We start from the raw sequence: 12,490 nt of genomic DNA, 5'->3' as shown, positions 1-12,490 counted from the left end.
CCGAGGCCCCAACCCCTTCCCTGTCTGGCCCCATCCCCACCAAGCCTCCCCCCCATCCCTGCTCCCGCCACCTCATACTTAAAAAAACAAACAAACCTGGCACTTACCAGCAGTTGAAGCTGCCTGTGGCTGACTGGGGCCCCGCCCGCACAGTGCGGGGCAAGCTGACAGCTCCAGCCCAGGCCCTCCTGCTCCTCTGCTGTTCTGTGCTGCCGGGGGGGCTCTTCCAGGAGGCCCTGGAGCCCCCCCACCCCTGCATCCCAGGTAAGCAGAGGCTTTTTTTCCCATTTTTTTCCTGTTCGTTTTCTGGGTTGTTTTTTTTTAAGTGATGGTGCCTGGGGTTGTGGGGGTAGCCTTGGGGCCCTGGGGGTGCAAGTTGTGGGCTGAGTGGGACAGCCATTGGGGGAGCTGCAGCAGCTGGTGGGGGATGGGGCCAGGTGGGGCAGCAATCGGGGGGGCTAGGGTGGGGTATGTGGGCTTTGTGGGGGGGTGGTAGCCCCTGCAGGGGCCATTTTGCCCCCATTGGGGGGCCATACCCCTTGTGTGGGGGACAAACCCCCCGTTGGGGGTCTGAATCCCTTGTGTAGGGCCTGAACCCCCCGTTGGGGGCCATAGCACTTGGGTGGGGGCCATCGCCCTTTGGAAGGGCAGCAAAATATGTATTCATGAATTCATGAAACCTGTATTTAAGGTTCACTTTATTATTATAATACAAGACTTGCTTTAACACTGTAGATATATCAATAAAACATTGACCAATTGATCTCTGTCTCACTCTCCCTCGCTCTTTATAGTGGTCTTTTGTTTTACTTGTGGAGGAACATGGATTTGGGGGTAGTTTAGAGAGTGATTTTGGGATTTTTTTTTAATCAGGGATTTTTCAGTTTTCCAATAGGGAACACCAGAATTCCTGCTAGAGAGGCCAGTGACAGGACCCTGCCTGCTCAGAGCTGACACCTTTGGACCCATGGCCAAATGGGGCCAGGAGGACATGCTTTGACAGTTCAAAGCAGGCCACCTCACCTGGAACATCTTTCGGGTGATAGCTGCCCAGATGGCCAGGTAGGGGGCACAAATGGCAGTAGTGCCACACAAAGGTCAACCCTGCAACCGCAGTGCACTGGCAGCTGGCCCAGAGGGGCAGATGCCTCTACTGGCTGTGCAGTTCCCATCTGAGTCTGACAGGTGCACAGCAGGTCACAGCCAGGCAGCAGCCCCCACTGCCAGACTGCTGCAGTGGGTAGAGGGTGCAGGGAACTCTCAGGGATGCTTCAGGAGTCCAGCTGGCACAAGGGGCAGTGTCCCCAGGTGCCCCAGAAGCTCCTGAGAGCTAGTAACCCTGAGCTACTTGCCAGGGAAGGTTTTTATACTGCTGGGGACAGCACAGGGCAGCTTTTTATACTGCTGGGGACAGCACAAGTGCTGGCCCCTGGCTCTAGCTACCCTTGGCTGAAGATCCGGGAGGAGCCAGGTAGGGTTATTTTTCCCCAAGTGGCACAATTTGCTCCACAACAAAGTGCATGTCTGAGCATGTGCACTGAGACAAAAAGCCCCGGCTCAAATTTGCACCACTTCTATTTCAGCTGCTGCAAGCACACGTGCTTGCATGTGTGGATGCACCCATAAGGATTTTTTGTCATTGATTCCTAATGCTATGGTAAATTACTGGAGTACACATTGAAAAGTGTTTGCATTATACTTGCTGTAATTCAAATCTGCAGCCACAGGAGTGGTCCTGTGAAGTCTCTGTGGCTCTTAATTATTCCAGAGTCTATAAATTCTGTGCAGTACTTTTCAGAGTATCATAAAACCTTACTTATTTTTCTTACTTGCATTGTAAATATCTTGCACAAAACATTGGAATTCACAGGTCAGTAGAATTCAAGTGTTAACTGTTAGGGGATTCATCACTAGTCAAGCAAACTAACTACCCTCATTACAAGCCATAGAAGTATCAAAGATTTTGCTAAAGTTCATCCTCACAAAACATCATCTATCAAAACTACGTCACTTAATCTCCACAGGCTATTTCCCACTGCTTTTAGAGAGAAAGATTTTAGATTGATGCCTGGAAAATGAATGTGCAGACTGAAACAAGAATATTTATCTTCAGACTCTGCATCATCTTAGTAATACAGCCCTTTGGAGGTGCCCTTCCTCAAGGTGTCTGGAGAAACACTCCTTCTCTCTTTCTGCTTTTCATTAAGATTTGCAATCATGAAGACTGTTATGTTCCCAGCGCATCTCTGTTCTGTAGATATTGGCTAGGGACAAACATCACATTTACACAATAAGGACACAGAAAGTGCTTTACAGCCATAACAGAATGGACTGCCATGGCACATAAAATGCTTTAAAAATGGTGGATCCCACTTGAAGATAACCCTGGATGGCTGTGGACTAACCTAAAGTACTTACTGTTAGAGCATGCTATCAAAAGTCTGTGCTAGATCCCCTCAAGTGTTAACTTAGAGCGTGATCAGCACCATCCCAAATGGTGTTGTGAAGGCCTGCCCTAGTCTCAGGAAGAGCTGATTTATTCTGCTCAAAAACTAGGCTGGTCCCATCCCCTTGGCTGTCAGTGACAGCCTCTGATCTCAGCCCCACACACAGCCTGGTGGAGGGGTGGGGTGAGAGAAGGGGGGTTTCTGTCCCTGCAGCCCCCCTGGTCCCACAGCACACCCCATTCCCACCAGGGGTGTGGTGCTGTGGGGGAAAGAGTCTGGAGTTTATTTCTTGGGAGCTGCTGCTGGAGCAGCCCCTCTTCCCAGCCCTGCCCTCTCCCCACACCCCAGGTGGTAGCTGTCAGCAGCAGCTGGGTGGGTGAGGGGAGAAAAGGGAGCCCCCCACCATGAGCCCCCACCCAGCTTGCTGGTTTGGGGCTTCAGGGAGGCTGGGCTGGGTCTATGCAGCAGGTAGGCTTCATTCCCCCCACACCCCTTCCTCCCTCCCACCACCACCTGAGCAACCTGGCAGCTGCAGCCAGAAGCTGCAGAGCAGGGCTGCTCCGGCTTTTGACTGCACTGGGAACTACGGCTGGAGGGGGGCGGGGGGAGGGAGCACCCTTGCTGTGAGGGCCATCCTACAGATTGCTGGGGGCAGGGGGTCAGCTTAGGTCTGCATGGCATGGGGGCTCCTTCCCCTAGTCCCTGACACAGTGAAACACTGGACCAAGCAGTAATGCAGTAGCTGCTAGATGCTGCTGTCAAGAGTCTGGGGTGGGGGAAAGGGAGCCCCCCTGCCATGAGGTTCCTCACTGGGGTCCCAGAAGGGTGGACTGGGTTTGCATGAAAGGAGGGGCTCCCTTCCCACCACCCTCAACTGGCAGGGGGTAGGGGTGTGGGGGGCCACTCCAGCAGCTTCGTAGGAGGCATAGCACCCCCCCACCTGCTGGCCTTGGCCAGTGCAGGCAGGCATGGAGCCTCCCCCCCCACCGCCATTAACTTCACATGTCTGTTCTCTTGGAATATGCTCTAACTTATAGCACTTTAAGTATAGTGCGATAGTTAGAGTGCTTTCCACCAAGGGCTTTTTGAACATCTGTACTTAGACAGAGTGGCATTGGTTTCTGACAACTGGAATCATTGTTCCACTGGAAAAAACTGCAACCATATAACTTCAGTGACACTGAAATTACATGGCTTTACACTCTTCTGATTGACAGGAAATGATTGCTAAAGGACAGTTTGGTCTTCAAATAAAATTGTGTTTACTTAGATAATGACTGTTTTCATAAGTAGAAGCAATCAAAAGCTTTTTGGTTTTGAAAAGTTATGATGGGAGATAGCCTTTATTGTGGTTATTCCATTGTGAATTCTGCTGAACGGTTCATGCCTTAATAAATGGTGCCTAGATATTTAATATAGGTAGTGCATTATAGATAAAAAATCTTCACTTGTTCTGACACAGGTCATATTTTATCAGAAAAATCCTGATGACTTGACTGCAAAGAGCTTGGACTGAGGCAGCCTTTTGAGAGCACAGTGGTGAAAAACAACTTGTCTCCTCCTTTACCTGCAGCATTATAACCAGTTCCTAGAAAGATCTTTCATGTCTTTTTGCTTGTGTTCATTCTGTAGTTAAGTAATTCATTAGCTTCTTTGGGAAGGTTTAGCCAGTCCAATACTTGATGCTTCATTGGAAGCCATTTGCAATATTTTTCCATTACGAATAATGAAATAGCTGTTTTCATTTGATTAAGTGCTTTAGTTGTTCACCTCCATTTATCTTTACCCTTAGGATATTATTTGTCAGGCAATCCTCTTTCTGATATAAAATTCTCCAAAGTACACTTAAGGTTCACCTCAGAGTTCCAACAACCCATAAAGATTATCAGTCTGAATTGACTAGTTTGTCAGCTTAACATTAATTTGAAAACTCTGTTCTGTACATCAGCTCCTTCTGTGTTCATTCATTGCTGATTCAGCTTTCTTGTCAAATTTTGCTTCACTCAGCATGTGCAATGCAACATGCTTTCAAAAGATTTATAAAATGTAAGTTTTTAAACTAGACTTGTTTCTTTCTTCCCTTTGAGCTCTAAGGGAGCAAAGAGCAGCTGGAATCCATATGGATCTGACTGGAGAAGAACCAGCATCTTAAAACAGAATATTGGAAATTTATGACATTACTAGTTATGTTGATCATATTACTGCTCTGGGACTTTGTGTGGTGAATGGGTAATAAAAGGCTAGTTAGAGCTACAGGACCATAGGGTCTGCCTATTCTAGGCAGAAGCCAAGCAAACAGAATGTGAAAAAAATAGCGAAGAGTTATTTTTTTAAACTCCTTCAGAGGAGTCCCATTAAAAATCCTCATTTGTTGTTGTTAGGGTAGCAGCATATGGACAAAGAAGAATGGAAAACCAAGCTTGTAATCTGTGTGCAAAAGGTTTTGAGCCCTCTCTTTCCTGACACATCATGGGGCATTATTCCATTCTAAGCAAAAGAAAGGTTTTGGTAGCAAAAAAAAAAAAAAAAAAAAGCTTTGAAATATGCCACAACACTGTTTGAAAAGTTGGTGTCGATGTCCTGATTGTATTAATCTGACTAAGCCATTCTGGGTTTGTACAGGGTAGACAAAAGACTCCTATGTATGCTGACAACCTAAATTAGTAGTCAAGTAAATGAGAGGAAAAGTGCTCCAGAACTTCTAGGAGGAACTATGTACATTTCAGAACTGACCAGAAACTCCCAATGGGACTAATGAGGCTAAATCAAAGGCTAGATTTTGTTTCCCCTTTGACGTGTATTTGATACATGTATATGTATATGTAGTGGATGCAAACACATCCAATCCCTCCCCTAAGCCACACCTACATGCATGTGTTAAACTAAGCATCAGAATTAATATTAACCCAGATGGAGTTTTACTGGTCCCTGAAAAGCACTCCTCTTGAGTTTGACACTAGTTCTCAGAAATAATTTCTGAAGTTCCATTTGTCTTATGCAGTAAAGCCACATATTGGGTTGAATTTACTTTAGGGTTTTTCTTGTTGCTGCTGTGGTTTTTGTTTTTCTCCCCCCGGTACAAATCTTTTCCTTGTTTTTCTTTGTTTTAGATTTAGGAATCTCCTTTCTTGACTTTTTGCCCTCTGTCACATTTTTCTGTAATTATCTGAGTTGGACTGCATAAATAATGTAAATCTGTTTCTGAGCGCATTGTTTTTCATGCCTTCGTTGTTAACCATGACTTCATTCTGAGAGCAAACTTCCATATTTTACTTTTGGGGCCATCAGTGAAACTACTGGAGAGCTGAATATCCAACATCTATCCCTATTATATCCTGTTATAAATTATTTCCCACTTGAATATAGTTCTTGCTCTTTGGCCAATTTGCAGTCCAGTGAGCCAGTGTCTCACTTATTTCATGTGGTTACACTTTAACCTTTGGAGTGCTTTTCTAAATGCTTTTGAAGACTAACTGTATTACTCTATTTTTGCAGAATCCTTCATCAGACCTTGCGAAAATCTTCAGGGAGTTATTTTTGGTTTGTAAAATATTTATTTATAACCTTTTAGTGTTTTTGTTACAAGGAAACAATGAGGTACGCAAACAGAATTAAGGTCCTTGATTAAGGTACTTGAATTAAGGTCCATGATTAAATCCTCTGGGAAGAAGACCTAAGCAGAAAGTATTTTCCTAAGTTATTGGTCACCCTATGTTATATTCAGGATGAGGTGATACAGTCTACCCAGGAGACTGTGGTGTGGCGTAGTTGCAAGAGCCCTGTGTAATGCTCTCTAAAATGAACAAAACTATGCATTTTGCAGTTGGGGGGAGGAGAATACGGTATAGAAGGACAGGGCTAAGCTGCGTCACCAAGTAGTTTATACACCTTATATGTTTGGGGGCTGGCATCAGTTGAACACAGAGAAATAAACTGCATTAAATAAAAAAGAAAAGCAGTAGGCATCGAAGAGGCAAAACAATTCCAGCTGTTCACTCTAAGCTAGGGTAGTGAGTTACCAGCATGTAGTATGAGGCGTGGCTCCTTTGGCCGTCAAGGCTAGGGACAGAAATTACACAAACCAGTATAAGTGACCAGAAACTGGTTCAAATCTGTACCACAACAAAAGTTCAGTGCATATAAACTGCTTTCAAAATGATCAAAACCAATTTATGATAAACCTGGATGGATGTAGTATCAAACCTAACTGATTTAGGTTAAATAAGTTTATTGAATTTCTGTCCCAGATCCTCTCCATATTCAAGCTGTCTGCTCCAGCCAAGCAGAGAGGCATGCTCTAGCCACCCCCTGCATACCCCTGCCCCCCTTCTAGCCTGGGCCACTGCAGGCATGTGGCTACCTTTCTGTAATCAAAAGTGAATGTCTATTCACTTGCTTATCGGTTCAATCTACGCAGCTCAGACTGAATCAGATTGAATCAAGTCAGCCTCAGGCTTTTTGACTGACTGTATTTAGCCTGGGTGCTGCTGCAGAATATACATCTTAAATAAATCAAGCCCTGAATGACCGTTTACTTACTGTACAAATTGCAATAACTATAACTATTGATGACATCTCTCTGAATTACAGTGTGTTGGTTTGAGGAGTTTATGCACTCTATGTGTATTCTGTCAAAGACTATGTATTCTCTACTTTTTGTACATCTGCATCAGACTGCAAACTCTGCATTCCTGCCATTTCTTTTGACCTCTATCTTAGACTAAAATTCCAAATGGTAGCACAAAGCTAACAATATGGAATTGTGAAATGTTGATGATTGTGTATGTCAGTGGAGCATGCTTGGTTTAAAAGTTGTCTACAGTACAGAGCAAATCTTTTTTTCTAGTATAAATTTTGGGATGATGATTAGGTTAATAAAGGTACAGATAACCTGGTAGGTTATTAACAGAAGTTTAGGGCTGGAAGGGTCCTTGTGAGATCATCAGGTCCAGCCCCCCTGCTCTGGGCAGGAAAGACTGCTGGGATCAAATAAACCCAGCAAGGTCTGTATCCAGTCTCTTTTGAAGATGCCTGCACCACTCCCGGTGGGAATGTATTCCATAGTCTGGTCACACGAACCATGAAGAAGTTTGTCCTTATATCCAGTCTGAAACCTTCTTCTAGGTGTTTGACGGTTGCTCCTGGTTTTCCCCTGGGGCACTTTGGTTCACCTAGCCCCCGTGGCTTACCTGACAAGGATACTTAAGGAGTCAATGTGAGTAGAAGTTAAAATAAGACTTCTCATCAGCCATTTTACAAAAAGCTTGGACAAAGAGAAATGTAATTTCAGTAATACTATCTCTCATGATTTTTGGTGTTGTTCTTAAAGTCTACACTTTAAGAATGTGAAAAACTTAGCTGTTTCTATTATATTTATATATAAATATAAAAGAAAGAGCTAAGGTTTTTTTACATTCCCAAAGTGTAGATTTTAAGAACAAAAACCACCAAAAATCTTAAGAGTTGGCAATACTGTAACTTGGAGTAGTGACAGAGAGATTCCATGAGTCAGGGAACAAACATCATGTTCCAGGAGAGAGAGATTCTGGACTATTTAAAAGACAGTTACAAGACTATTACCTAAATTCCAACAAAATCCCAGGTAGTGAGGAAACTGAAGGATAGGAATGTGTATAGGGGTGTGTAACAGGGAACCCCTACCCCTGTTAGTATGAAGCAAGAGAATAGGGAAGGAAAGGGAAAGCAAAGCTAGGGCAGCTTGCAAAAAGCATGACTGCAAGGAGTAACAGGTGTGAGTCATCTAGTTAAATGGGTTGCAGGCAGCAGAGTGCTGGGCTGTGGACTGGAGAGTTATTAGCATCTGAGCTCTGTAAACATGGAGCTGGGTCAGGTGACCAGAAAGTGAGGGCAGGGCTGAAGTGTATATAAGTCAACCTCCCCACTTGGGCAGGTAGTTTGGTCCTGGCTGTTGCAGAGGAAGGAGCTCTGGACAGAATTGTCTGCTGGAAGGGGTGTTGTAGGCCAGGAAGGCACCTGGGAGACTAAGGAGGGGACAGTTATTGAGGGACAGTTTGGTTTGGTTGCAGTAAAGAGACCCAAGATGGGGGTTGAGTTTAGATGGGAGTTGATCAGTGTTTTGTTTTTTCTTTGGAGTTTATGCTCTGACCAGAGGCTTGGGTTGTGGCTCTGGAGTTGTTTGGAAGCCCTGGGAGGCACTTGGTGCTCTGAGTGTGGTCAGGGTCTAAGGATAGGGAGGCTGCAACAGCAGAGTAGTAGTCCTGCCAGGGATAGAGTTCCAGAGGGCTGAGAAAGTGACAAAGTAGCCATACAAGGGCCAGAGACTGGTAAACTACTTTAAAGACAGGCCAGGGGGTCCAATGCATGAAAACTGAGTAAGACCTGTAAGGTATAGGTATGTCTATGGGGGTAGCTGAAAGTCATTGTTATAGTCTATCAAGACATGATTAAGATAGGGGTCCACATCTGAGGTCTGTACCATCCTGGTTGCCTGTGAAGATGGAGAAGCCTTGGGGAGCTGCTTTAAAGGGGAAGTGTAAGGCGTAGGGGCTAGGGAGATGCCCTGAGAAGGACTCTGTAAAAGCTTTTCTGGCCTTCAGAGGAAGCCTCCTCTATGTAATTACCTTAATATCAAGGCACAGCAAGTGCAAAGCAGGTGATTCGCGGGGAGGCTGGAGAGCAAAGTAGGATAAGTGGGGCTGCTAGGACTTGTCACAGCCAGCCTGGAAGGTTGGGTTCTGCCACAGAGTGTTTTTTACCTTTGGTTTAGGTCTATGTGTCTCTTGTGCTAGTTACCAAAGAGTAATTTGTTTTAGAATCCTATGCAATCTTTTTGTGTGAATGTCTACTTCTGAACCATAAAGCCAGAGTGCTTATAAAAATAGAGTTTTGGAAAAGACTGTGTTTAACCTACTTTTGGTGGGTTGAAGACCATTGGGTTGAAGGGCACCATCTCCCTGAAAGGGTAGTAGGCATGGGACCTGTAAACAAGAAATGTGTTAGAGACATCAAAGGATGAGGCAATTTCATAGCCTACAAAGGCCAATGGTGAGACTATGAAAAGCATCTGTCAGGGCCCATGGAGACATTTATTATGCTATTAGCTATTAGAAACCACATGCAATAAAATGGCAAACCAGCCACAAAGAAATTCCATATCTAATATGGAACATCTTTATACCTGGTTTCTATCACATGAATTTGTATGTGGCAGGCAGCATGACTTTAAATGTCCCCATGCTGGGGGAACCCATTGGCTCCCTGCAGCTGGGAAATTTAAAGTGATGCATTAAAGCCCAGTGCCAAGCAACAGGCTTGCAATGTGGGGAGCTGTTGATCAGGGAGCCTCCTGTTTCACATGCATCCTGCTGTGTGCATGTTATGTCAGGGTGCAGGGACTGGGGAGATCCCTGTGGTATATAGGTGCCTTAATGCTCAGTTGGCTGCCAGTGGGCTTGGGATCAAAACAGCCCAGTCTCTAGTTCCTCACATGCCAACATGCTTCTAGCTAGCTGCATATAGGGTAGATGTTGTGGAGCTTCCTGATCCACAGTTCCCCAAGACTTGGCACACTATGTGTAGCCAGATGCATGTCCTGGTAAATGTGCAATGGGATCTGGGGAATATGATCTAAGATCCCAATAGTCATGTGTTCTGTCAGACCTTGAATGTTTGGCATAGTAGGAAGCATGATTGTTTAGACCTGGGCTAAAATTCCTTGGGTCACATTGCATGATTAACACTTGTCAGAGGCCTAGTGGATGTTTTAGAACCAACCAAGCAGCCTGATGTATTTCATTTTGAAGTGCTGAATGACATCTCTAAGAAGAATTCTGGACTTTACTTGGAAAAAAGAAGCCACCCAAGGGGAAAGAGCTATCATAAAACAGTTGTTCCACAGAGCTGTTGCTAGGGGTGCTGAAATACTGGGCTCATCTCAAGCAGAAAGGAAAGGACTGTGTGGTGACTATCACTGAGAGAGGGTCCCTTTTTGAATCATTCTTCTTCTTGTACATATAGAATACTGGCATATGTCTTTTTGTAAAGAAGGCCCTTGTACAATAAAAGATATGATTGACAGAAAGAAATATTGAGCTATTTTCAACTAGCCAGAACACCTTGTCACCAGGCCTGTGCGAATAGGGAACTATTCAACTCGGATTCGGCTGGTTTGGATGCCAGTGATTCAATTCAGAGACTTGAATCGGATTTCCGATTTGATTTAGCCAAATCGCCTTCGGAAGATTTGACACCGATTCAGAGATTTGGCCATAGGGTATAATGGGGAATTGATGAGATATCTGTAATGTTGTCGTTTTTTGACTGATTCAGATGAAACTTGTAGGGATGGTAACCTCTGCTGAGGGCATGACGCCTGCCACATTTCAAGGAGATAGGTGCAGGGTTTTCTGGGAAACTGCACCTCAAACTGCTGACAAGCAAAACATGTGACATGGGTGACACTGTGTGTGTTAAGGCACGGGGGGGGGGTGAAAACTGAAGGTCTGCTAGGCCCTATTGCAGCCACAAAGCCTGCCAGCTGTCAAGGAGTTAGGTGCAGGGGGAGTCTGGGTTCAGGGGCCCTGCACCTCTGGTTGCTGAGAGGCAAAACTTGTGACATGAGTGCTTGTGCAACTGTGTCTGTCTTGGGGCATATGGGGAGGGAGGGGGGGGCACTGAAAACTATTGCACGTCTGGCTGCTAGGCCCTGCTGCAGCCATGAAGCCTTTCAGCTGTCAAAGCGATAGGTACAGGGGGTTTCTGGGGCCCTCCACCTTTGACAGAGAGAAGTCACATTCACTGGCCAGCTAGAGATGTCAGTCTCCCCCCCACTCCTTTTCCCTCTTCTAAGTTTCTCTTTCCCTATAAAGACTGCCCTCCAAATCACTGAATCTTCTCCAAATTGATTCAGAGGCTAGGAATTGATTTTGAAAGTTTTAAGCTTCTAGCGATTTGATTTAGATATTTGGCCTCCAAATAGGTCCAAATCGAATCATGAACCGAAGCTTCACACAGCTCTATTTGTCACCTGTTTCCCATTTTCTTTATCTCTAAAGCAGTCTGTATTTTAGGAACAAAATAAGATAAATATAAGGCAAGTGAACTAAAAGGAGCATATTCCAATTGCACAATGTGGAATTTGGAAGAGTGAAGAAGTTATGACAGATGTAGTGATTAGAGAACTAGAAAGGTATTGCCATGTAAATACAGAAATTCTTAGTTAAGATGAGAGCATTAAGGGAATTATGGGGGGGAAGAGAGTAATAAAACTTAATGATATAATTGGAGTTGCTTTAAATTTAAAAAAAGATAGTGTTCTAACAATAGACTTTGAGCAGTCATTTTGTTAATGAGAACCGAATATAAGAAGTCATCCTGGATGATTGATTAAAAGAATCTGAGAAGTCAGACCTAATCTCTAAGAAATGTGAGAACAAATCTCACGTCTTAATCTTTTGATTTAATCTTTTGAATTATAGTTTGATATATTAAACCCTTCTGCTTAAATGCTGTGTGCAAGTAAGCTTATACTTAACTTTATGCACGTGTGGCCCAACGGTTTGGGGGGGGTGGTCTGGAGAGGGGTTGAATAAAATAAAATGTTTGACTAAATCAGGTTCATAGATGCTATGGTCATTGGCCTGCTTAAAATATTAAGGTCGTTGAAAACTAGATGACTAGGAGTCCAGGCAAACTGCAGAAGCTTTTTTCATATCTAGAGTTCTTAGCTAGTTGTCTGAAGCTGAAGGATAGAATTGAAAACAGCTTACACCAAAAGCAATGTAGCATGCATGTTCACTTCATGTATTAAAGAAACCATCTCCTCTATTCTTTACACTCCAGAGGGTGAAACATTCATTTCTGAAACCACTTTGGCAGAAAATAAGCTCAACCCATCTACAAATTTCTTTTCTTTCATACTTTTTTTTAAACTGCAGACCTAACTTGTAGACTTTTCTTCAGCAAAACTGTAATACAGGATTGCTAAATATTGTCATTGATTACATTGTATATTTTATGCTTTTATATATAAATATTAACCCCCCCCCCCCCCCACCCCCGCC

The sequence above is a fragment of the Gavialis gangeticus genome, unplaced genomic scaffold (genome assembly GCF_001723915.1).
Source record: "Gavialis gangeticus isolate Ggan-Ray unplaced genomic scaffold, GavGan_comp1, whole genome shotgun sequence".
Classification (NCBI taxonomy): Eukaryota; Metazoa; Chordata; order Crocodylia; family Gavialidae; genus Gavialis; species Gavialis gangeticus.
Note: the sequence above shows the minus strand (reverse complement) of the source record.